The sequence below is a fragment of the Natator depressus genome, chromosome 7, assembly GCF_965152275.1.
Source record: "Natator depressus isolate rNatDep1 chromosome 7, rNatDep2.hap1, whole genome shotgun sequence".
Classification (NCBI taxonomy): Eukaryota; Metazoa; Chordata; order Testudines; family Cheloniidae; genus Natator; species Natator depressus.
The window spans coordinates 63,087,911-63,114,396 of record NC_134240.1 but is presented as its reverse complement, the minus strand read 5'-3'; the positions used below and the strand labels follow the sequence as shown (position 1 = coordinate 63,114,396).

General features: G+C 38.4%; 1 protein-coding gene across 2 annotated transcripts in view; it reads right to left on the bottom strand.

The window, feature by feature from the left end:
* LRMDA (leucine rich melanocyte differentiation associated) overlaps positions 1–26,486 on the bottom strand; it is a 937,287-nt gene that overhangs the window by 148,256 nt on the left and 762,545 nt on the right. Inside the window, exon 1 of one of the 2 annotated variants that reach the window (XR_012640279.1) lies at positions 21,972–22,303. The exons of the other annotated variant lie outside the window; for it this stretch is intronic. The gene's annotated coding sequence lies outside the window, so the exon portion shown is untranslated. Of the gene's footprint in view, positions 1–21,971; positions 22,304–26,486 lie in introns of those variants that run through there. 2 annotated transcript variants of the gene reach the window in all.

The following is a 26,486-nucleotide window of genomic DNA, read 5'->3' as shown; positions in this document are numbered from 1 at the left end:
TTTCAAACTGTGGTGAACTGCCAGAAGAAACTGACTTTGATATGTTGGGTTAAAGAATATTTGTTTTTAATAGTTTTTTAAAAGTATCTATAATTGAGGGCACAAGCAGCTGGGGTAGATTCTGCTAGTCAGATCAAGTTTAAGTGAGTGGGGTGCGGAGGAAGGAGGAAGAGCCTTCAGCACTGTAACCTCCTCCATGATTATAGACCAGATTCTAATATTTTCACTCATGCTAAGTGGATCCTTACTCCTCCATTAGTTCAGTACCATTCAACATAATGAATAATAGAATCCGGTCCTAAAGGAAGCACCATAGCTGCAAGTTCCAGCAGCACAGTGTTGTCTGTTACTGGGAAAGGTACAGATATGAGAAATTAAATACAGCAAAACGGTATTGTAGAAAGCAGACCCATTTATATAATCCAGTATGAAGCGTATCCACTGCAAAACCTAATTTTGGATTTTTAAATAAGAATAATTGATTTCAAATGGCTCCACAGGACAAAATTGTACTTTTAAAGCACACTGGTCCCCACAGGAGATAGATCTGAGGTTAGAGTAATTATGAAATTGACATACTAATTCAAGTGATTGGATTAGCACTTGCCAATAGTTGGCAAAATAAACTCAAGTTGTGGTTCAATGATTTTCAACTAAATGGCAGAGAAAATAAAACCAAACAATCAAACTATAAATTCTCCTGGATTCTTAACTCTCCTAAGATTATCATTAAGTAAACCAGGAAAATATCCCACCAGTGGCAAGCATTTAGTGGCCTAACAAAATAGACTTGCAGAGCATGCTGATCTTGAGTTGCTCTTCCAAGTTTTGGAAAATGTAGTCCTTGCAAGAAATGTTTAAGTGTGTGACACACTAAGATGTTTTGTGTTGTCTTTCACTTTCTATTAATGTACCTTTTTATGTTCCAGTAAAGGAAGCTGAGAATGCAGCCTATGTGCTGCTTTCATTTTATTTATGCCATGCATATATGCACACACACACGAAAAATTCTAGTGGTGTGTCTTAAAGTATCAGAGGGGGAAAAAACTATTAAACAGTACAGAAAATAAGCCTTCATGAACAACTGTGCAAGTCTTGCCAGAAATCCCAACAGCCTTATACAATTATTCCTTGAGATGTCTTGTAAAGAGAACCACAAATGCATTTCTAGATGGACAGATGCAGGATCCTCCCAAGAGCCTTAAGCCTGTGCTCCCAATTTACTCTTACCTTAATTCCACGTTTATTACATTTCATTCATTGCATTACATCATGCAACCATCTCTCAGGATTTAAAGAACAACATTCGGTCCTTTGAAAAAACTCATAATAATTCAGAAAGAAGTTGCAAAAAGATGGGTAAGTGTCAAACTTAGAGACTAACAAATTTATTTGAGCATAAGCTTTTGTGAGCTTTAGCTCACTTCATCGGATGCATTCAGTGGGGGAAGGGATAGCTCAGTGGTTTGAGCATTGCCCTGCTAATCCCACGGTTGTGAGTTCAATCCTTGAGGGGGCCATTTAGGGATCTGGGGCAAAAATTGGAGATTGGTCCTGCTTTTTGAGCAGGGAGTTGGACTAGATGACCTCCTGAGGTCCCTTCCAACCCTGATATTCTATGAAATGTGCATGTAAATAAATTAAGAATGTGTAAAATTTCAGTATCTCTGAATTCTATTAATTTTCAGCCTGTGTACCCTTCACCCATTTTATCACATCTACAGATGGCCGGCCAAATTCTTCCATCAGATGTTTATGTCCAAATCCCAGTAAGTAGATGGGACTTACGTGCATTGAGACACAACTTGGGAGAGAATATATTGTCACCTCTATACTTTGTTGATCTTGGTACATACACCCTTAATCCACTATGAAGTGTTTGTGCACTATTTTCGTACGAAAAAAGCCAACCCAAAATACATTGCATTACATTCGGTATTGAACCAACGTGCTTTTTCTGAACTCCAGGGTTTAGCCAGCAGGAGGTGCTCAGCAAGAAGACACCCAAAGAGCAATTTCATTTTCTGAATGTAAGTCCAATAGTTGAAAATAATGCTTAATCTTCAGGAATCTGCGAGCTAGGGTACTTCTGAGTCTATATTATATAATAGTGCATAGTACCATATAGACTATACAGACACATACATAGATATTTACACATGTGTATGTATTGTACATATACAAATAAACATTTACACATATACAGTGGAATCCTCTACTTATGTTAACAGAACTTTGCTATATGCAATGGTTCACTTTTACCAGCATTGTAGTGGGCATCTGTCAGTGCACTGAAGAAATCAAAGACCATCAGTCTATCTGTCTATAGATGGATTTCACTGTATTTGAGTTCAGTATAAGTGAATTCCTTTGGCTACCATAAATAAATCACATTTTGGTCTTTGAAATACAGGAGGTCTATAAACTCTTAAATTCCCTTGCCAATTTGATTTCCAGGGGTCATCAGATGTCAACTTAGAACCAGCAAGGAAAATTGCTTTCGTGGCTATTCCACAGAAGAGGGCATATAACACACTACCATCTTTTCAGAACATATTCAGGCAATAGCAATCTGGAAAGTGGGGTACTGGGTATATTACTGTATACAACAGACCTAAGTCCAGTAATTTGCAATATCAAAGAATTAACTTTGCTTTTCAGTTTGTTATGCCATGCTTTCTCACTTTGAAAATTAATGATTTTTTTCCTTCTGACATATGAATGATAAAAAGTTAATCTATGTGAAAATTAAAGCTTGACCCTAAAGGTTAAAGGTTAACATTAGTTTGGTAGCTATTATCCAGGTATGTTGCTCTCCTTGCTTAACAGACATGGGAATTAAAAGTTTTGGAAGGTTAGAAAATGCTTTTAAGTAGTCTTCCTACAGGCATGTGGGAAGAAAACTGAGCTGGAGCTAAGCTTCCTGTCAGACAGCTTAGTCAGCAGAAGGGGGTGCTATAGTGTAACCTATTTAAGATGCAAATAGAGTAACTTTTGTAACAGCAGATTAAAGCAAGCATTTTATTCACTTGGCATGCCCACAGTGTACTGAACGTTGGAATCAGGCTTGTCACTGCACACCGCAGGTTATTAATAGCGCTCAGAACAGTGTTGCTAAATGTGCAAGTTAAAAAAGCAAATAAACAAAAATGGATTTATCTGTGGTATTTGTTCTCTGGCAGAATTCAGCAAGGCCCTGCCTTGCACAGAAGATTTGTTAATTCAAGACCATAGAGGCTCAAAGATTTTTCTTTTTTCATGCATCTGATTGACAACCACCTACTGCAGTCAAAAGTTCTTCTAGTATAAGTGATCAATAAACCTAGCATTTTAGAGAGAGACAGTGATTATTTTCAAACTAACCAAACAAATATTAAAAACCGGACAAGTTGGAGAGAATCTATGGAACATGACAACTGCTTTCAAAAGGGTCTTCTTGGATTCTGTTGCTCTGGTGAACTACCAGCATGTGAGAAGAGACAAAATCTAAGGCTTCTGCAGGACCAAATCAACACATTGCACTGTGGCTTTACACTTTATTTTCCTATGTTGGCAGGTGTTAGACCAGCAAGTAGGTTTCCTCTCCCTCTACTCGAGCCAGTTCCTGTTTTCTTCATCTCGATCTCCCGGAGACTCATCAAAAACAGGATTTAATTACATCTCAAAAAAAAGGAGGAGGGAGGAAGAGTGTAAACCTGACTCCTTTTTATCTCCTGATACATCTGGACAAGTAGACAATGTGCTAAAACAAAATAAATCTGCCCTGACAGTCACATCAAAGGGTTCAGCTAGGGGCTTGCAGCTACTTAAGGCACAGGAATGTTGTTGCTAAGCATCGCTCTACAACCTATCAGTCCCTTAAAGAAGAGCTTTTTTCTTTCAGAGGGAGATGAGGAAAGCTCGAGAGTGGGAACCAGACTGCAAAGGGAGATTGGGGATTTTGGAGGATTTTGGAGCTTACAGTGAATTGTGAGAAGAAAGGGGGTTTGGTTTGGTTTTGTTTTGCCTCTTGACACACAGTCTACTTTTTTGGGTGGGGGAGGGAGAAGGAGGAGGTAAAGCACATGGATGAAACAAACATCTTTTTAATTTTCCCCGTTGGATCAGAACAGGGAATATCACAGACTTTGCCTTTTTGTCAGATCCCTGTTCTTACAGTAGTGCATTCAAAAGAGAAAGACTGTGACCAAAAGCAATAGCACTAGGACACAGAGCTGATTGTTATTGAAAGCATATTGCAAAATGTGTGCCTAGCCGACATTTCAATCAAACAGCCGGTAAATATACAAGGCTAAATCTAGGAATTCAGCTGGAACGTCAATGTCTGACCATCTCACGACCCAGTAAAGGGAAACTTGGGATGCACACACATGATTTGATGCTCATTTGCTGGTAAAATCTATTCCCTACAGTGAGTGGCCTGCCTTTAAATCTTTTTGTCTCTAGCACTGAGCTCTAAAGGGCTGATTTTCACAACTCTGAATGAAGTCAATGGGAGTCAAGAGTGTGCTGGAAAAAAAAAATCTTGATTTTTTTTTCTTTTTTATTATAAACCATAGCACTGGCGAAATTGGAAATTACAATTGCACCAAGAGCTTTAATAATACTCCCCTACTTACACTGGTGGATAAAGAAACATATATTCGGTTGCAGATAGGATACCCAGCATGAAAAGTATTACCTTCAAGAAATATTTTCAGCTTTTGTTGCTGTGTTCTGAGAAAGAGAGAGTCAGCAATGAAAAGTTTATTAATACACTATTAAAGCCAATAATAGATCCTTCCCAGTACCACTGAGAGGTAAAAATATTGTAACTATCTACCTAAGCCTTTAAAAAAACATTTAAAATGTAAAAACGGTCATCTCCCTTTTTATGAATTGAACAAAGAAAATTCTGAAACAGCTTCATTCCACATGCAGGGTAGCTATCAACATGAACAATTACTGAGCCTGCGATATTGCACAAATAAATAACACTTAGCATTATCTTCAGCACTATCATATTTATTAAACAGTGACTGAGGACAGTAGTAACCATTTTTACTGTCCCATATAGCTCTTATTTTCTAATTAAACAGGAGGTTATTTCCACTGCCAACACAGCCATTTGTCTTATTTGAGTATTACATAATATTTTTTGCCAGCCAAGCCTGACTATGAAAAGGAGTGTTCTGTGTGGTGAACTGTGGCCCAAGTTGCTTTACTGTTTGGTAATCATGGAAATGGGCCATTTTGTGGTGTGTTAATAAATAAACTTTTTGCAATTTCTCCTAAAACATGATAAAGCTTATACTTTGTCCTACCCTCTAGCTTCAATACAAGGGCAATGAGCTGTATTATTAAAGATATAGGTCAAGCAAACCTGACGAATTCAATCCTGTGGGATGCTTTAGAAACTGTTGTCATATTACTGAGATCATTCTGCTGCTCCTAATTATTCCTCTTGGTTGCTTCACATTTCAAGTGATTTCTCTCACACTTATGTCAAAATTTATAAGCTGCTCTGTGTAACAACACTACATTATTTCCTCACTTGTTATGGTAATATAGAACAGAGACTAGGAGAATGCTTTAATCTATCTGACAAGGATAATGTAGTCTAGCATCGTAATAAACTTTATATTTTACCAAGGTTTTTTTCCTACTCAGAAACATTTCATACAGACAGACAACTTAAAAAAACCTAATTGCTACAATAACTTGAATACCCTCTTACCTCAGTTCCTTTTTAAAAGGGAAAATGTTTCAGTGTTAAAGTGTTCACACCAATAGCTCGTGCACCCTCCTTATTCCCAGGTGTGATTGCTATTGTGCAACATGCGGACTGTATTATAAAACTAGTTATTACGGTGTTGAAGCTAAGATCCATGCATTGCACAAACAGCGCACCAATACATGCAATCAGCACAAGGGCTGAACTTCCACACTCCAGTAACACAGCTCAGTCTGACTGGCACAACATTTAAATTGTGCTAAGCAGCTGGAGATGGGTCCAAGATAAAAATCAGCTTTACACATCAATTTCCCCTTCATAGCATTGCCTACCTTTCAAAGACGTTGACAATTTGGGGAAAGATGCCAAGAGAAGAATTGATGGAGGATTTGAATTGTAAAGCTACTGGAGGGGTGCCTCACTGCGGGGGTTAAACCGAGGAGGTGGGGTTTCAGTAGGGGTATACTGCAGGATACTCATGGTATCCAAAAGGTCATTCACGTTGGAGAGATATATTAACAAATATTAAATATGCACACAATCTACACTATGAGTAACTCATAAATGGCTTGCACCCATCTTGACATTTCATTGGTCTCCCCAGTTTTGTAGGGGTGACTCTACATGCTATAATTGTAGGAGGTTCATAGGCCCCCAAAAGGACTTTCAGGCATCAATACATACTGCAGCATTTTGGCAGAATTGTACCAAAACAAACAAACAAATGAAAACAATTTCCAAACATTTTTTTCCCTTACAACATGCTGATGTAACATTATGATAATATAACGGCCAACTCCACTGCATCAGATAAATGTGCTAACATGGCAAGTCTAGGAGCACTGCTGTAGTGACAATTTTTTAAAAGTAAGTTTTGATATCTGGTGGTTTTTCTTCTCTGAATACCAGGCTCATCGTTCATATTGTGGTTCTTCCTTGGCTCTGCATCATCAGAAGGCAAGACCACCTCTATCTCTAGGAGAGACTGGTTTCCCCTTTTGGAGTCTCCCTAGCGCAGTGGCTGTGAACCTTTCCAGACTACTGTAAACCTTTCAAGAATCTGATTTGTCTTGCCTACCCCCAAGTTTCACTTCACTTAAAAACTACTTACTTGCGAATTCAGACATAAAAATACAAAAGTGTCACTGCACACGAATATTGAAATATTGCTTGCTTTCTCATTTTTACCATATAATTATAAAATAAATCAATTGGAATATAAATATTGTACTTACATTCCAGTGTATAGTATATAGAGCAATATAAACAAGTCATTGCCTGTATGAAATTTTAGTTTGTACTGACTTGGCTAGTACAATTATGTAGCCTGTTGTAAAACTAGGCAAATATCAGGATGAGTTGATGTACCCCTGGACGACCTCTTCGTACCCCCAGGGTTATGAGTACCCCGTGTTGAGAACCACTGCCCTAGAGAGACTGTTGAAAAATCTTTTTAAGAATTCTGGTAAATTATTATAAACATACCTTGGCCTGGACAGCATAATAGCCTCATCCCTTATTTTGAATTAAAGAAATTCTGGAAATTGCCATGAGAAATGACTGCAAAGTAGTCTTCAGGGATCTCCATTTCAATGTTTTTACTGATCAGTTTAGATGCTGTGACAGCTTTGGAGATGCCCTGTGATAATTTATGAATACGCCTGGTTACTGGGATGTTTATTGTACAAATATATTGGTTTAACTTAATAGGGAGCTGCCTGGAAAAAACAAGCAGGAAGGAAAAGAATGATTCAAGATGATATACAGGATGCTGTAGCTCAGGTCCTGGTCTAAGGATGGAAGAATTGGGAAATTCCACCCAGAGATAGGAGTTAGGCCTCATGTCTTTTCCTAAGTGGGTAAACTCAGACACCAGAAAGGGGACAGAGGTGCAGTCCCTGTAACCTAGAGAGATTCCTATCAACAATTTGGTGAGGAGGAAAGCAGAATAGGTCTGCAGGTGCCTCTCCATCTTCGCTACTGTTGTCTCACTTTCTTTCTGTAAACAGTTCCCTTCCCAATGGCAGACTCACATGGTCCGGAGTGGATAACTTTGTAAGAAATCAGCGGAAGAGATGGGGAGAAAGTGTTTTGTCAGGGATTCTTCCTCTTGATCCCCACCAGAGAATTTCAATCTTTTCAGTGGAGGAGGAAGATAAAGAATGTTTGTGTTTTTGTGACTCAAGGGATTTTCTCATACATGATTTTTGTTTTTTCCTTCCTGGATAAGAGTTCCTAGATGACCCCAAAAGCACAAACCACCAGAGCTCTATATTTAACTCTGAGAAAGGGCCATAAAGTTCCAATCAGAGAAAGTTCCAGTCCAATTTTCTGTTTCTGCAATGGCTGGGCAGGAGAAGACAAAGACCATCTCTATCTTCTGGACTGATGTTGAAGAGACTCTCTCCTTGTAAAAAAGAAGCAACTGAAAGGCAGAAGAGAGCCTACTTCAGAGACCGTATACCTCTCCACATGATGTTGCCACAACTGCTGTCAGCAGACACATTCGAGCTGATGCCCCTTAGCTGTGAAAATGCCTGGAGCAGCTGACAGAATCTCCCTAAGAGTCCTTCACCTCGGGAAACTACTTCCCCATTGGTCTCAAACATCTCCAATTTGCTGACCTTCAGGGCACATTACAAGGGCTAATTATTTATGCAGGCTTTTGCAAAGGAAGGGACATAGGAAATGGTGTTTATAGGGAAAGTGAATTTTGTTTGAGTTCAGCTTTTGCTGTGGTTAATTATTAGAGCTGGTCAAAATTTTCCTTCAACACGGTTGGGGGGGGGGGGGGGAGAGACAGAAATTGGCCTTTTTAAAGTGAGCATGTTTCACCTACAAAAGTGTTTTTCTTTTTAAATATAAAAAACAGTCAGCTTCTGGAAAAAAAATGGTTTTCATTTTTGCGTGTGTCAAAAACCTCCAAAAGTTCAGAAAAAAGTTTTGAAAAATATGTTTGTTTTGAATTTTGTCATAGAAAATACCATTTATTAAACAGGCCAACTTGTTACTTTTAGTGTGACAGCTGGAAATTTTTACTTGTGTTCTAATTGTATTTTAACTTTTGCAAATGTTTGTAGAGTTGTGGATAGGTACCTTTTAAAAATAGATTTATTATTAATCAGCAATCAATATATTAAGCCTTAGCTGAAGATTTCAAATCTGAAAGTCCCAAAAGATGAAGGGGTTTAGGACCCAATGCTCCAGTTTAGGCCCATCACTGTTTTAACTTTAAAAAAAAAAACTTCCAGAGAAATAATCAGTTGGACTCCATAACATCCAACTCTTTCACTCATCATTCCCACCCAGTACCACGCAAAATATGTGCAATTATTTATATACAGAACACTGACAAATATTCAGGCCATCAAAGAAAACACTGAGGACAGTTTCACATAAGCTACTTATCATTCATGTCTGTAAAGATCCCCTGACGCTTTCTGAAACCATAAGGGCATTAACCCCATCGCCCTGTCCAAAATTCTAACTCAGTTAATTACATTTTTCCTCCTAAATTTCACCTGGCTTTTTCAATTGGCTATGATATTACTTCACTTCCTATACTAAACTGTTGCGTTGTATAGCTGTGTAGTTGCTGCATTCCACTCTTGAAGAATTTCTGCAGTGGGTGAAGATACCCTTATATATCATATGTCTTACCAACTGCTTCACAGGGCTGATGTGAGAATTCAGCAGTTAGTGTTTCCAAAGAACTTTGAGACCCTTAGAGGAAAGGTGCAATGGAAAAATAAATTGGTAGCTAATTAATTTGTGCATACCACAGCAAGTCTCATATAATATTGTTCAATATATTTCTTAAATAAATGCTAACATATGACTAAAATCAACAAAACTAAGACATTCAAGAGCAAATGTTCCCCCTACTCCCACTCAGCCTAGTTCTTCCTGCTGCAATTTGGCTATTGAGAAAACACGGTACTCTTATATACCTAGGTATTTTACAAGAACTATGTGTGAGAGAGTGCATTAGGGATAGGAATGATAGTACTAATTATAAATTAGATATCTTTTTAAAAAATTGTGTTTCAGGTACCATTTTACCAACAACACAGCATATAGCATGCATTAACAATGGACCTATGGAGTGGATAGCCTAGAAATACCTTTTTCCATTTCTAATTTCCTTGATTCTCATTTTTTCTTTTTAAACAGCAGTTGTAGCAATCTCATATAAATAAGCAGACATATGCAGAAAAAAATGCATACACCTATAAAGACAGACAGTATATCTACTGAGACAGCTAGTTTATGTGAGCTGGACTCATTCTCACTTGAAAACAGAAGAGACTTCAAAGTAACCTACCAGATGTTTTGAAAATTATGAAAGATATCATGGATCACTAAACTTGATAGAGATGCATTTATTTTTTTCATACTGGCAAAGGGGTTCAAAACCATGGGATACAGTTAGGAGCAAAATTCAAACTAGGATTTGAAGTGGGGAACTCAGCCAGAACTACTTCAGACAAAGAGTAATAAACATATAAATTAAGTTACACCAAAGAAGGAATGAAGCCTAGAGTATAAAGTGAATGAGTTCAAGATACATCCCACATTTTTGTTTGGAGGACAGAGGTAATTTAAAAGTGTACAATGAAAAACCAAGGACATGGAATTAAGATAATCTCAAAATTACTCTGTGATGTTCAGCCACATGGCTTTTTCCTTTTCCTAAAATGTGTTGTCTTCTTATGGCCAGTAGGGAGAACATGAAATAATACAGGATAATGCTTTAATCAGTCATCATTTATGACACTGAAGTACAGCTGGCCAATTAAATATCAGGCTCAGATATTGTTGGGTTCACGTCAATTTACATCAGCCTATTACGACATTTATCCTGGTGGGGGTCATTCCATGTCATTGTTTGAGTATTTGTGGATTTCTATGGAGTTTGATTCTAACCTCATTCTCACTGGCCTATATCAGGAGTAAATTCCATTAAAGTCAATGGTTTTACACTAGTATAGCTGGTGGAAATCAGACCAGAATCAGGACCAATGACCCTAGATAACTTGGTGGTTGGCACTATATAAGGTCTTGATTCTGCATTTGGAAGGTAGGGGTGGCAGGGGATTCACAAATTCAACTCCCTAATTCCTATTTAAATGTCTTTTATTTGTTTTGAGAAGTGGTCGTTTTTTAAAAACTGTTAGCACAGAAGTATACGGGGTTGAGGGAGGAATCAAATCTTCAGATCAGTTTTTCAGGATAGTGGATTAATTATTATAAAACTGAAAAACTGGGATAGAAACATAGTGGAAAAAAAAAGAATCTTCAATGTACTTTTAAAATAACTTGAGCAAACGTTGCTTTCATATCCCTGCCTCCTTTGCTGCAGTCAGACCTCTTCAATGACACACGTACAACAGATATAAAAATCATGTCAGATATCTTAGGAAGTTGAGGTTTAACAGAGATTTATTCCCAGCTATATTCATTCTATTCATTTTGAAACTTATGGCAGAAGGAAATAAAAAGAAAGAACCTGAAAAGCATGTAATATCATCCTTTTTTAGCACTGGATGTGGGTCTCAACAAGAGTCTTGGCATGACTTCTGTTTTTAGATTATTTAAATCTCAACGGGTGAAAAAACAAAAAAGTTTGTTTGACATCTTGATTTTTCACATCAAAACTCATTTTCTGTTGATCACATGTTATAAGGTAATACTAAAGTGTTTGTTCTATAACTGTAAAATGTTTGTTCTGAAACTAACTCACCAAATTGCAAAAAAACTTCACCTGATGCAAACTGCTGGATTCCTACAGAAGGTAGGACTTGCACACCAGGAAGGACTATTGAATCCAAATGGGCCACTGTGGAACAAAGACTTTGCCAATTGCTCCCCACACCTACAAAGAGGCTATGTGAAGAAGCACTCATCCCATCAGCCTGAACTCTAGAGAGGGGGATAAAAATCCCTAACCAGAAGGAATTGGGGTCTGTTTATGCTCTTTGACTCTAAGGGCTAAGATTCCTAAACATAAACAAGAGATCCCCACGCTGCTTGTCATATGTCAGCCCTAATTGCAACATGATGAAGAAAGGGATCTGACTAACATCTGCCATGTGTGGTTCATTCTCCCTTTCATTCTTTCTCCAGTGGGTGAACTGTATGTACAGTGGAGTGTTTTGTTTTGGTAGGGTTTGGGGTTTCTTAAATGTACCCATTGCTGTGTCTGTTAGTAAAGGAAAGGTCACATATGTATGCTTTGCACTTGGAATGGAGACATCGGATCTAGAATCACTCTAGTCATTTCATATTGAGACACAGGAAGAATTGGGTATATTTCCATTACTGCTATTGTAAGAACTTACATCACATACAGAGATATTCCCATCTCAGTGCACTGGGAGTTATGCATTCATAATCAGGGGAGTTGCTTGCCCAGATCCAGACAAAATTGGTCTGATCTATGCTGGTGCTTGTGAGGCTCACTTGGGTAAAACTATTTTCCCAACTTTTCTCTTGCTCTCTGCCTCAGGGGCAGTAGCTGAGATAGACAGACCCATTTTAAAGGATTTTTTTTATATCCATTGTCTTGATCTTCCCATTTTTCAAACTGCCTTGTTCCCCGGATGCTGAAAACTCTTCTATTCCCTTGTATCGCACGGCCCTGATCACAGCTGCTGAATCCTCCGCTGTATGTAGATTAACGAAAGAAGTGAACGTGGATCATTTTTGCAGTGTATTCTGTTAATATACTGAGTATAAATACAAACAGAGATTTGAAGAAGATACAGTCAACTCAATATTGTAACACTTAACATGTGAACTGAAACTCTAATTTCATATCAAGCCTGGAGAAAGGTATTCATTTCAACACATTTTAAAAGCCATATTTTCCAGTACTTTTTTTCTGTGCACTCACACCTGCCAGAAGTGAAGAGTCACAGACCTGAACCACAGGTGAAAAAAGCCTTTTCCTAGAAGAAAACGAGAAGGATCCACCCTTACTTCTAATGAATGTCTCTCATCAGGTTCTCACCAGTTAGTTGAGACAAAGGATACAGCCTCAAGTTAAATCAAGTTAAATTAAAATACAGATAATTGTCAGGGCTGGTGCATGGGCAGCCAGTATAAGGGTTAGAGTCAGGTACATGTCAGATTGGTGTAAACTCTTATCAGAACCCTGCCAATGTTTGCAGTTTTTCAGGCTCATATTCTCTGCTGTGGCCAGTTTCTACTGGGTGCAGTAGAAAGAGAGCTGGTTCCAGTTCACTGACTCTTTGGCTGGCTGCGATAGGCAATGATTCCATCAGAGTGTTGCTCTAACTCCACCCAGCTGATCATAATTCTCAAGGGAACATCTGCCATCTGTAGATAGCCAGAGATCACAACTTGGCCATGGTCCATAACTCTCTATTACCTTAAGATTGGGTGGGAGATGGCAGCATAGGAGCCAGCTAAACTGGCTCTATGCCTTTTAGGGACTCTCTACTGCCAGGGGAATCCCCAGTGGGAGAGCGTAGGCCAGCAACCACTCCCTTTGTTCTCCTGACTTGGGCCAGAGAATCTGGCCCTACAGATTTTTAAATCTGTATTTTCACTGACCACTGAAAAAGATCAACAAGAACCTAAATTTGCTTTTCAAAATGTAAAGTTGGCTCTGCCGGACAAATTGTTTCCAAGTACTTTGTGTACTTTCATCCACAATAAGAAATTTACTTGTTAATATATTAGTATGTCAAAGCTAAGCTTCCTTATACAATTATGTTTTTTCCCTATGCTGCTGCTAGCTGCTGAAGCTCATTCCTGCAAGACTTTCAGAAAAAGGCAAAAGAAGACAAGTTAAGAGAATGACTGACTTAGTTTCCTTCTCATACTTCTGATGCTTCCTCTGTTTGTTATTTCTTCTCTGTTGCTTTTCACAGATGGCAAAATGAGATTTATTGCCGAAGAAAGTAGATTCTGTATCTTCTTGTTTTCAGAGGTATCTGTTGCCTTTTCAGTTAGCAAACACTATCAGGTGGTCTCCTTTAACTTATGCCATTAGAACTTCTATACTGACATAATATGACAATAGGATATATAAGTACATTCTATCTGGATGTACCTGGAAATTTTCAGAAGCAGTTAATACTGCTGACTTATCCAGATACTTTCAAGGGTTTTATGTTAGAATTATATAATGAGATCTTTTAGAAATCATCATTCATGGTGCCAAACCTTTGTCCACCAGATTTGACAAGTTTTTATGTTATACCCAGATTGTTCTTTTAAGCAAAGGAGAGATACCATTCTGTAATCTAAAGAATAGTGCATAAATCTAGGATAGACTATAAACAGAAATATTCTCATAATGGGAAGAAATCTTCTAATATAATAATTTTAAATCCTCCTTAAGTGTCCTTTGACACCTGATACCAAATCTCTGAAAGCTTTCAAGAGGTTTTTCCACAAAAAATAATCATCATAATGCTGACAGGACACAAGAACCACAGGTGTTATATAATGGACTTCAGCATGTTAGTCAGAATTGGAATAATTGGTTCAACCCTCTTTGTTTGAAAGGACAAGAGCTGTACAGAGGATCAAAAGAAATTTCCACCTGATAATTCCATTTGAGTAACTGCAGTCTTGAAATCAGCTTGTAAAATCACCAGAATGCACTGCTACAGACTAGGGACCGAGCAGCTATGCAGAAGTTCTCCAGAAAAGGACCCAGGGGTTACAGTGGATGAGAAGCTGGATATGAGTCAACAGTGTGCCCTTGTTGCCAAGAAGGCTAACGGCATTTTGGGCTGTATAAGTAGGAGCATTGCCAGCAGATCGAGGGACGTGATCATTCCCCTCTATTTGGCATTGGTGAGGCCTCATCTGGAGTACTGTGTCCCGTTTTGGGCCCCACACAACAAGAAGGATGTGGAAAAATTGGAAAGCATCCAGCGGAGGGCAACAAAAATTATTAGGAGGCTGGAGCACATGACTTATGCGGAGAGGCTGAGGGAACTGGGATTATTTAGTCTGCAGAAGAGAAGAATGAGGAGGGATTTGATAGCTGCTTTCAACTACCTGAAAGGGGGTTCCAAAGAGGACAGATCTAGACTGTTCTCAGTTGTACCAGATGACAGAACGAGGAGTAATGGTCTCAAGTTGCAGTGGAGGTTTAGGTTGAATATTAGGAAAAACTTTTTCACTAGGAGGGTACTGAAGCACTGGAATGGGTTACCTACGGAGGTGGTGGAATCTCCTTCCTTAGAGGTTTTTAAGGTCAGGTGTGACAAAGCCCTAGCTGGGATGATTTAGTTGGGGATTGGTCCTGCTTTGAGCAGGGGGTTGGACTATATGACCTCCTGAAGTCCCTTCCAGCCCTGATATGATATGATTCTATTATAAGATTCCAGGAGCCAATTACCAGGATTCAGGCCTGGTGGAATACCAGCAGGTCAGAACTGAGACACAAACTGGAGGACAGAGATCAAGAGCCAGTTACCAGGAATTAGGCAAGTTAGGATACCAGGAGGTCAAGATCGGGTGACAGAAACAGAGGGCAGGAACCAGGAGGCAGTTACCAAGAGTCAAACCAAGTCAGGATACCAGGAAGTCAGGAACAGGTAAATACCAGGCAAAGTTGTCTCTGGCAGGGTCAAGCCCCATTACATAGACAACTTCCTGTTTCCTCCTCTGGCTTAAATGGGGGCTGCAGCCCAGCTAGGAGCCTTCCAGCTCTTCCAATCAGAATGTAGGGGCGTTCCAGTTGGGCTTTATGGACCCGGGTCCCAGCTACTGTCTGTGCATGGATGGGAGGGGCACTGGAATGTGATGACTCCCAGAACTCCTGCGGGACTGTATAATACTTATAAGCAGGTCTCCCATATCACAGGGGAGCATGCCTTAGTCACTTTTTCCCCTACCAGTAAAGTCAATGATGTCTTCTTAAATCCTTCTTTCCCCCCGCCGGAGAAGAGATTTTTGCAGATCCCTGCTTACTCTTACAAGGAGACAATCTCACATGAAGTCCTGTACTCATAAGATTTTTCGCTTTTGCAGGAGAGAGAGAGATCTGGATACATTTCTAGACATTGGGATGTTCGTCCAAACAGAACCCAAGATCTGTCCATCACTAATTAATACAGTTCCTCAATTCATTCTCCAATAATCAAAATCATAAGAGTTCTGATGAAAAGTAGTTATTCACGCACAGCAGCTGCTTTCTGAAATAACTGTGTTTAGAGAAAACTATCCAAATGAGCAAAAGACATTGTATCCAGATGTCGGATAAAATTCACTGCAAAAACAAATCTTAAGTGATGTCCTGAACAGGGATGGCTTTAAGCACATGTGCTTTCCTGAATCAAGGCACTATAAGTACCATTGTTATATCATGTATAACACACATATATATTATCTTTCAGAGAGATTTCAGTATAAGCAATTCTTTTTGCTACCTTTAATAGCATTTAGCTAATGTCCTGTGTTGTGTGTGTGTGTTCCTGTGTTATACTTCACAAATTAATTCAGTATTTTTAAAACTTACTGCTGTACCAAGTAAACCAACTAACAACACTACCCAGGCTGCTTAGAAAAGAAAGACGTTAGCATGGTGTTTTACTCAGCAGGAAGAGCGTTGAGCTCATTTTTAATGATTTACCAGTTCTACTTGACTGAGCTTGCACCCTGTAAATGGATCATATGATCACTGATCACAGGTTAAACTGCTTTTGTTTCTCGCATGGCATGGACTGAAGGCCCGTTGTACAGTACCAGAGGTTCGTGTGCAGCTCTGTGTAAGACAAGGTGAGGTTACATACAACAGGCAGTTAATGGCTCATACCAGCAAGCCCTCAACTGAATGCGGCACATGAGGTTGAATTTTAAAGAGGTAGCTGACCTTGCAGCTGGGAGCTTTAACTGTGTGTTTTTACCTATTTATACCTGGATAAGTAAACACTTACTGAATGCTGAAAGGGCCTGAAAGCACTAGGTTAGCCAGAGGCTAATTCCTATTCTCTGTGGATGAAAGAACACAAAGGAAAAAAGAAAGTTTTCTGCCTCAGGTAACACAAAGGTAAACCTGTAATAAGGAGCTCCATTTATTTTAACCTTAATGTTGCCATATCTACATTTCTAATGAGCTCTCAGCAGTTAAAAATAAAATACTGCCCTGTTCTAAGAATGACAGAAATGTCAGAGCAATAGCAACAGAGTATCACGATGCTGTGGGCAATGAAAACCAAAAGTGTTCCGAAAGGCCCTCTTAATGTAGTGACCGAATCCTGATTCCACTCAAGTCTAAAGGAAAACTGACATTGACTTCAATGTGCCCTTGATCTGGCCCTAAGCAAGCATCAGAAGAAACAGCGACCACAGCTTCTCTAGTTCTAGGGTCTGACCCAATTTAAAATGCATCCAACATTCATGTTGCAGAAAACAATATGAGCTACAGAAGATTCAAGGACTTTTAACTGATTCTAGCTTTCAGTTCCTATGGGGTGGTATTCTAACGCAGGAGCCATAATATATTCTTGCTGATTCATAGCCTTATACTTTCATTTCAGTGTTTAATGTTTTGGACCAATACTGCTAAGAGAACCTTTGTTAACAGATGCCTTTGCAGCAAGAAGTGTAATGTACTGAAGTGTTTGAGAGAGAGTGAGAATGCTTTTTGAAAATTTCTATTTGCTTTTCATAGGTCAAACAAGGGCTTGGTGGCTAAAGACTTTTTTTACAATTTGATCCCAAGTGAATTCTTGAGCATCAGCCTACGTAAAAAAATTTCAGAATCCATAATCATTCAGTTATTTCTCCATGAATATTACAACCTCTACTTTATATTTTGCAAGTAATGTAAGAAAAGTAAAAAAGAGAGAGACTTCAAAAGTTTCAGTTTTCTCTTTTAAAAGCTTCAGAACTTCACTCCCCAAAACCTTATGGTTGATAAATACTTCTAAATACACAGTTAATACAATGTTCTACTTAAAAACAAACAAAATTTTTCCTCAACAACATATTCCTTCTCTCTCTCTGTCTCTCTAAATATCAAACACATGCTCAAGATTACCCCCCTTTGCTCCTCCCCACACACAGCGAAGACTCTAAATATTGACTTGTAAATTACAAACCCACATAGTGTCTATGGGTTGGAGGTCAACATCTCACCTCAGTATAGCAGGCTCTCCTAAATAAAACAGGTTTTAATTACAGAGGAGTGAATGGGTTCACTCAACACAAGAAAAACTCCAATCCTTAGCCCATCTCTTGAAGACAGTTACAGTTAACTACTATTTTCAGGTACTTCTGCTCTTCCAATTAACACCAGAAATGTTAAAATACCATCATAACTACTATTCATGTTTTGCTTCCAGCCCAGCATCTGAACTTTTTGGTGCATATCCAAATTAGACCTGGGCCTGAACCAAAGCCCCATATCCTTGGGGAAGTTTGGATTCACATCTGAACTTCATGGCTTCCTACATCTTCAGTGGGCCACATTATAATCTGACCACCTCCAAACTTTTGGGGTAATTTGCATCCAGAACAAAACTTTGTGGCATGGGCCATTTCTCATTTGAACTCTAGGTTCTCTGATAACTAGGTCTATGATTTCTCATAACTAGTTTGTGATTACATGTGATCGATTAAGGACATAATTAAACAAAATATGTAATGCTTATATGCTTACATATTTATGTGCTTTGCTGAACTGAAGCCCAAATCACTATTTTATCCAGACTCTGTTTAACTGTAATTAACTGTAAACTGCTTGATTATACCTTGAATACAAAAGGCACTATAAGAAAATCATATGCTAAATATGTGTCATAATGAATTTTTTCCCACCAAAGTTAATAAAGATCATATGTGAACAATATTATAAAGTCATTTATTTCTTTTTAAATGTAGCTGTATAAATAACTTAATAACCAAGAACAATATTTGGTTGTTTTATGATGCCACCCAGAATTTTTTTTAAACTTAAAAAAACAGATGCAAAAGAAATATTTCCCTGATAGTCAGGTTATATCTTAGCTGGAAAAATGTCATGATAGGGGGAAAAAAAGAATTCTTGGATCTAAGATAAATTTTTAATAGACTTTATTAAATTTACATTGATCCATATGCAAAATAATTTGTTTACAATTTGAACGGAGACTTATAAATGGAGCCTAACTCAATAAAGGAGAAGACTGGAAAACAACAGCTGTATGGTTATTAACACATTAAGCCATTACAAATATTAAATGTTGCATGTGTACTTTGATTTGTAAACAGAGTCAAATTAGCCCTTTAAATTTGTTTGGTCACAAGGGACCTGATTTTAAAAAATAGGAGCATGCAATTGTTGGAGCTTAAATTAGGCATGTACACATGTGCAACCACAGTATTTGTGTGCATAAATTAGGAGTGTAATAGTGACCACAGCCAGCTGTTAAAATGATGTTGCAAAGAAAATGCATGTGTCATGATTAAAGCTGAAGACTGTGGATTAGGTTGCCTGAGTTCTACTTCTAGCTCTGTTACTAAGTAACTGAACTTCTCTCTGCCTCATTCTATCCCCCTTTCTGTAAAATGGGTATTCTAACACTTACCTAACTGACGGTGCTGTTGTTGGACCCTTAACTAGTGCTTGGAAAGTGCTTTGAGATCCTTGAATGAAAGGAGCCATATAACTGCAACAGTATTATAGTTAGCTATGCAGTGGCACTCGTATGGCCATGTGCAATGCACTATTTGTCATATCGTATAACTAAACATGAAAGTTCGGTGCATGTTACAATTCTGAGAAAGGGCACTTTAATGGGGTTAATTAAAGTGGAAAGAAATATTCCTTCTGTTTCTCTACAGAAGAGACTAAAATAAAACTTAAGGCCTAACATACATATACTGATCACTATAAAATAATGTTAAGTTATAATTGAAATTACTATAGCATAAGTTGAACACTAAAATGATGTAAAAATCAATGAACGTGCTCAACGCAAAACCAGTAGCAACATGAAACATTTTTGGAAATGGGGGTAGAACTGTCAACTTTTCCTGATATACCAGGACTTCTACACTCTCACAAAGTAGCCACAAATTAATGGATCTGAAGAATCGCTCACCCACACACAGCAAGCTCTGTGACATCAAGGCACTTACACCAGTGAGTGGAGTTGTCAGGTAGCCATTTCATCCCTCATCATTCCCTGCCACTGAACCTGACTTACACAATAACGTTTCTTCAAGTATTTTTTGTGGATTTCCATTTTTTTACGTGCACCAAAAATGTTAATTTTTGGTGAGGTTGCTGAGAGTTGGATTCTGCAAATATATTTGGAGATTATTTTCTGGCTTGGCCTTCTCTGTACATCTGAACTTGTCAAAACATTGAGGGTTTCAAAATGTGATCCAGATTTTACAGTTATAGCTAGGACTTGTTCCAAAGTATATTTTAAAAAAGAGAGAGAGGGAGAAGAGGGGATGCATGGGGGAAAGGAAAAAAATTATTCAGGAATGATGAATACGCTGGAAAGATGGGAAGGTCTCACTCTTGATCGAAGTAAAGAAAACAAACAACAGGCACAGAAGAAACAGGTGTCTTTTTCATTGCAAACTTCTGAAAAACATATGGAACCCTACCCTAAGTCTCTTCCATTCCCCTGTCCTAAACAAATTTAAGAATCAAACCTCCAGGAATTTTATCTTCCAGTCTTACCTACTCTTCTTCCACTTTCACCTCTTCATCACTGCATTCAGTGTTTAACTGTAGCTCCTCACCAACACACTGTTTTTCTTAAGGACCAACATAACATCCAACTTCCCCTTCACATTTAAGATTCCTTGTTTTCTTTGAATTCTCCTTCTTTCAAAACTACTACTATTCTAAAGATAAATTACTTGATGTAGACATTTGCTTCTTGCTGTAAAAAGGCAAACATGGAAAGTAAAATCAGCAAATAGGAAAAAAAAAAAAAAAAAAAAGCAGGTAGCCCTGGGACAGCTGCTGGCGAGAAAGGGGACTGAGCTAAGGTTATGAGCATCTGGATATGAAAAAGGGAGAAAAACAGGTTTGGGTAGAGATCGGGGGTACTTAATTTTGAAAGGTACTTGCATGGATAACTGCATGTGATAAAGGATGACATGGTTATAAGCATGCCTACTTAGGCAAGGTGAGAGTGTGGATAGCATATTTTGCCAGAGTCAATGCTATTTTGCAGCGAGAAATTGCAAAACAAGTAGGAGCAAGTAGCTCTGAGAGAAGGGATCTACAGCACAGGAATTTCTCTTTGGGAGAAGAGACATCAACGGCTATTAAGTAGCTGCCACTTATCATCAGGTAGGGAAAAGAGGAAGAGGGATTGTGAAGGGAGCACTTGGAGAGGCCTCTGAAATAAATACATAGGCATACATTGAGCATCTCCATTTTTTGGGTGCTCACCAAGCATTTTCTGAGAATTGGTCCCCTTGAAAGTGTTTTAAGGTGGGTAACCAAAATCACTAGTTGCTTTTGAAAATTTAGGCCATACTTTTCTTTTGAAACTGAATGTCTAAGAGCTCATACAATCCTGACGACCTTTTTTCATTTCAACCACAGAAAGGGAGAGAGGGAGGTGGGAAAGATGGTTTTACAGCATTAACCAGGATTCTAGGCAGGCTGTTCCCAAACTGAAACAAAGCTTAAATACTATCTATTCATAAGAACTGGTAAATTTCGTGCAAAGCAAGTTTCACTCTGTTTATTTAATTTTTTTAGTCATGAACAACCATATGGCCACAGGACCAGTTTCTCTTGCTCTGGAGAAAAGATCTCAATCAAGGGTGAAAGGAAAATTTTCAATAAAAAACAAACTGACTTCAGTGTAAGCCCCTTCAATGTAAGAAGGGTTATCTCAGAAAATGAAGAGAAAATGGATATAGAAAACAATTATCAGAACACCGTATTACTGTGTAACTAATGGGACAGGGCACTTAACAAATGTAAGGGGCCCAAGTCACTATATAATGATAACCTAGAGACCAGTCACTTGTACAATTTTTAAACTCCAGCTGGAATAATATAAATAAATAAATTATATATATGAGATAAGGAAACATGGAAACTTCACATAGTCTGCCAAGATCCATAGAAATGATAAGTCACTCCTGCCATTTAGAGCCAGCCTAATCATTTGTGTAACTAAATGCACAAGAGCCCATTTAATGTGATAAGCCTCTTATCAAAGCATCTCTGAACAAGATGATCCACCCACATTACAAAGCTGTTTATCTTGTACAAGGCATCCCAAAAGCATAATGTGATATCACACACCTTTTACATTCCAGAGTTCTGAACAGAGCTTGAGCATTTGAAGACTAGAGTTTAAACCAAGTGGAAGCCAACAAAGATGCATTTGTTTTTCTTATACAACTACTGGAAAAAACAGAACCAGGAAGATACCCTCCAATTATGTTTTTATTCCTGAAGAAACAGAAGAAGGTGAAGATAGATTTCAAGCGGCACCTCCCCTTCGCTTTTCAGACGAATTGTTGGCTTCTCCTTTGTCTTCTCTCTGAACATGGTGCATATGTTCTTCTCTTCAGAATGCCACTCTTTGTCATTCATTAATCCATAGGAAAAGCTCTCCTGTACTGAAATGCCCCCGAAAGTCAGCTAGCTGAGTGGAAAGTAATGTATGATAGTCAATTTTATAAAGTTTACTTATTACAGATTGACCAGGTAATGAGTGTCACTAAGTGAAAGGATTAACTGATGATGAGCCATGGAGTACAGCTCCATGAAAAACTGTTAAATCTACCCATAAGGTTGACTGAAGTAAAAATGTGAATTAAGAGCAATGATAAAGTGATATTAAGGATATTTGTCCTTAGAGACCCTCGTTATCTGATAAATGTTTAGTAATGTTTATTATTTCATTAAAAACATTTTTTTTCCTATTTGAAAAAAATATATACTGGCACTTCTGTGGATTATACATTTCTAATGTTTTCGTCAGAGCTGGATGTTGCATCGTCTGTGCTTTCCCAGGGTCAGGCTGAAAGCAAAATCTCTAAAATTCAATCTGGGCAAGATTGAAATGATGCTAATGACTAGAGAGAAAGAGAGAAGTTCCTACTATTGTTAATAGACGTGTCTGATTTGCCCTTCATTTGAGAGGTTCACCATTTGGGGATTTTCCAGGATCCCAATTTGTCCTTACAATCTCTGGTCACTTTGGAAGCTAGAACTGCAGTGGGTTAGGTAGTTGTGACAATTTCTTTCAGATCCAGACCTTGCCAGTATTAGACTGGATAATTGCAATGTGCTCAGAGTGAGGCTACGCTTGAAGACCAGACAGAAGGTACAGCCACAAAATGAAGCTACGCCCAGCAAATAGAACAATTTGATCCACTGAGAATACATCCCACCACTTCTCCAGTAACTTCACTGTCTTGTCATTTTCTTCCAGGTGCCATTCAAGGTGTTGACTTTGATCTATAAAAACCTATAGAGCTTGGGTCAAAGTTATCAGGGCGATCACTTATCTCTCAATGAGTGACTGTGAGAGCTGAGGACAGGTCAAGCCCCCCCGGCCCAGCTTTAAACCTTTGAAGGGTTGGTGGCAAAGTGTTCACAATGCATGGCCCTTGACTCAAATTCATTTGTCTCACTGGTCCAATTGACCTGAACTCTCTTGTGCCCTTAGAACACAAGAGAAGAGCTCTCTGTTTTCTCACATTTTCCCCTGAGGGATGAATAGATGGGTCAGGACTAGAGACCTGTAGATTTTTAGGACTGGCTTTTACACACAAGCACACAACCCTCTGAGCCTTGAAAAATAAGCAAAAAATAATATATTGTGTTTTATATACATGAAGCCTGAGATGGTTTTAAATCTAAAAAATGATTGGTAACCAATGTATAACATTTAGAAGCAATAAGAGCAGGGAATAAAAGGCCTCATATTTATTGCTTATATGCAATGATAGAAAATGGATTGCTAATGGAGAGACATCTTTAGACTTAGGGATGCTATATTAAATGCTCTGTTAGGAGCAGTGTCTGATTGAATTTGTATTCCTAGCTTGTTGGTGCACTAGTGTCTAACATGTTTACTAGCACTAAGGAGCTCTGCTAAGCTAAGCATACTAGCTAAGGAGCTGATTTGAGAAGAAAACTTAGACAATGGTGGGTGGGGAGGAAAGACTATAAAAAGATTCAGGATTCCTCTAGAGGCAGAAGTGAAAACATCAACTCCTTTTGTATCTTCACAGAGTGAAACTAGAAAGGGCATTAAAAAACCCTTCTTGGAGTCTTAATCAAACTCTTACATTTAACAGCATTAGTGTTAAGTATGCAAACGTTCATCCCACTGATCATTATGGTATCAAGAACTAATTTTCCTCTTTTTAAGAGCTTATATGTCACATCACACCCCTTGGGCCTTCCAGAGAAGAATTTAAATGCCTAACTGGGGGAAAAGAAAAGCATTCCAGACAGCCAGGTGTTACTGATTCACCCATTAAAACTTCAGTTATAAAATATCCCACACAATGGTAAAACATTTCAGTCATTAGAAGATCATAAATAGATTAAGATGACATTCTAAATTATTATGACTGTGTGTATAAAATTTACATCGCTCATCACAATATCCCAGGTGTCTGTGACTCTGATTATCTGAAGTTAAAGATAAAGTGCATGTGCTATTTGTTCTGAGAACTTAAAAATGACAGAACCATATGCTGTGAATGTAACGTCCCTCCTGAGACAGGAGAGAATTTTACATTTATTTGTAAGAAAATTCATTTACTGTTACCTCAGCAAAAATAAATCCTTGTTTCATTTTATTTTTAAGTGCAAGTTTGAAGTAGGCACACATGCATAAATATAAAAAGGTATCAAGGATTTTTAAGTTCCATAAACTCCTATGTTTAAACTAAGGTAAAGAGTTAATTAAAAAAAGAAATAACATTTCACATTTCTATGGCACCCTTAATATCAAAAGGTGCCAACGGATTTTTCCAATCATATATTATTCTTTCTCACTCTAATCATGAATTACACACACACACACCCCTGTCTATCTTCAATGTGCATGAATATAACTTTTATGTGTACCTTCGCCTTAACTTCTGAAGTGTTCCTAGGCACTATTAAGTAAGAACAGTATTTTATCTTAGGAATGGCTCTCCGCTATTTCAACTTTTAAAGCCTTCTGGCAGCTCACTCAGTGTGCAAGTCAGAGCCCTGCATGGGACTTTTTAAAATCTCGCTCCCGCTATTATAGCAGCGGTCCTGTGGGATCCCAGTCCCGCTGCAGGGCTCTACGCTAGTCCCGTGCAGGGCTCTAATGTAAATTACGCCAATCTGAGCTTCCTTACACATTAGTAAATGGGTGTAAGTGGATTTAAGGGAGCCTAAAGAACTCCAAGTCACAGCAGTATGTGGTCCAGTGGATAGAAACTGGATTTGGGATCAGAGACCTGAATTCTACTCCCAGCACAGCCATTGACCTACTGCGTGTACGCGCAGTAAGGTCCTTTTGCCTCTCTGTGCTTCCATTTCTCCTCCCATCATTTGTCAGGCTGGTCTTTTTAGACTGTCAACTCTTCAGTGCAAGGACTGTCAGATTGTATGTATGTATAGTGCCTGTCACAATGGGGCTTGGGTCTCTAGGTCCCACTGATATATAAACACCAACGTGTCCTCCTGTCTCTCCCAAGTTCCAGGAATTGCTTTGCTCTGGCTTCTCCTCTTCTTCTAGTTAACTTCATGAGTGAAATCCTGGCCCTGTTGAAATCAATGGGATATTTGCCATTGAATTTAATGGTACCAGGATTTCACTGTATATGTTTTTCTTGTTCCTCAAATGAAATATAAATTGTTCTTAACAAAATATAAAAATATGCCAGAATTGTCTATCAAAATTCATAACTCACAAGAAACCCGACAATAATAAAGTCAGTGAAAGTCAAAGCAATTCCATGCAGCAAACATTTTAGTATTGTTTCCAAACATGTATTAGTAAACAGTGTGTTTAAAAAATTATGAACAACATCCTTTTTAGAAACAAATTAGTTCTAATTTCTCCAGTTATACAACTCAGATGATTTATCTAGCACACCAGAGCCAGGCAAGCACCTAAGAGAAGGGAACTACTTTCTCTTGTGTATGCAGACGACACAGGCATGGGAACTCATCCATGCTAGCATGTCTGGTGAAATTTCTGCCCCCCATATTATCTCACTGTTAAGGAATGTTAGAACAAGGTAGACTTCAAAGGACCAGAAATCCACACAGCTTTTGCCAAACACTGACTTTTGCCATCTGGGTTTCTGGTGTTCCTGTGCTCCTCCTCCTTGCACAACTACAGCTCTTTCATGTTGTGTTAATGTTTTCTCTGCTGTGATGTGCCACATGGAGGCTGCTATTCACTTCACAGACAGAGGACAAGCTTGATGTTATTTGCGGTCTAAATACTACCTGAACACACTACATGGTTGCAAAGCATGTGGAAAAGTAAAAGAAATAGAACTAAATCTAGTATGTAGCTTTTATACATCTGTAGATCTCAAAAAAGCTTTACCGAGGAAGGCCGGTACCATTATTTATCCCATTTTGCAGATGGGAAAACTGAGGCCCAAGGTCATATAGCAGGTCATTGGCAGAGCCAGCAAGAGAACCTAGATCATTCTAGTAAATATGGAAAACTGAGCTCAGTACAATATGTATTTTCTTATTTTTTAGAGTAGCAGTAACCAAAACGTTCATAATAGGTAGGGACAGTTGAAATGCTATTCCCAAAATAAGACACACAGAGAGAAATAATGCTAAGAATAGTCA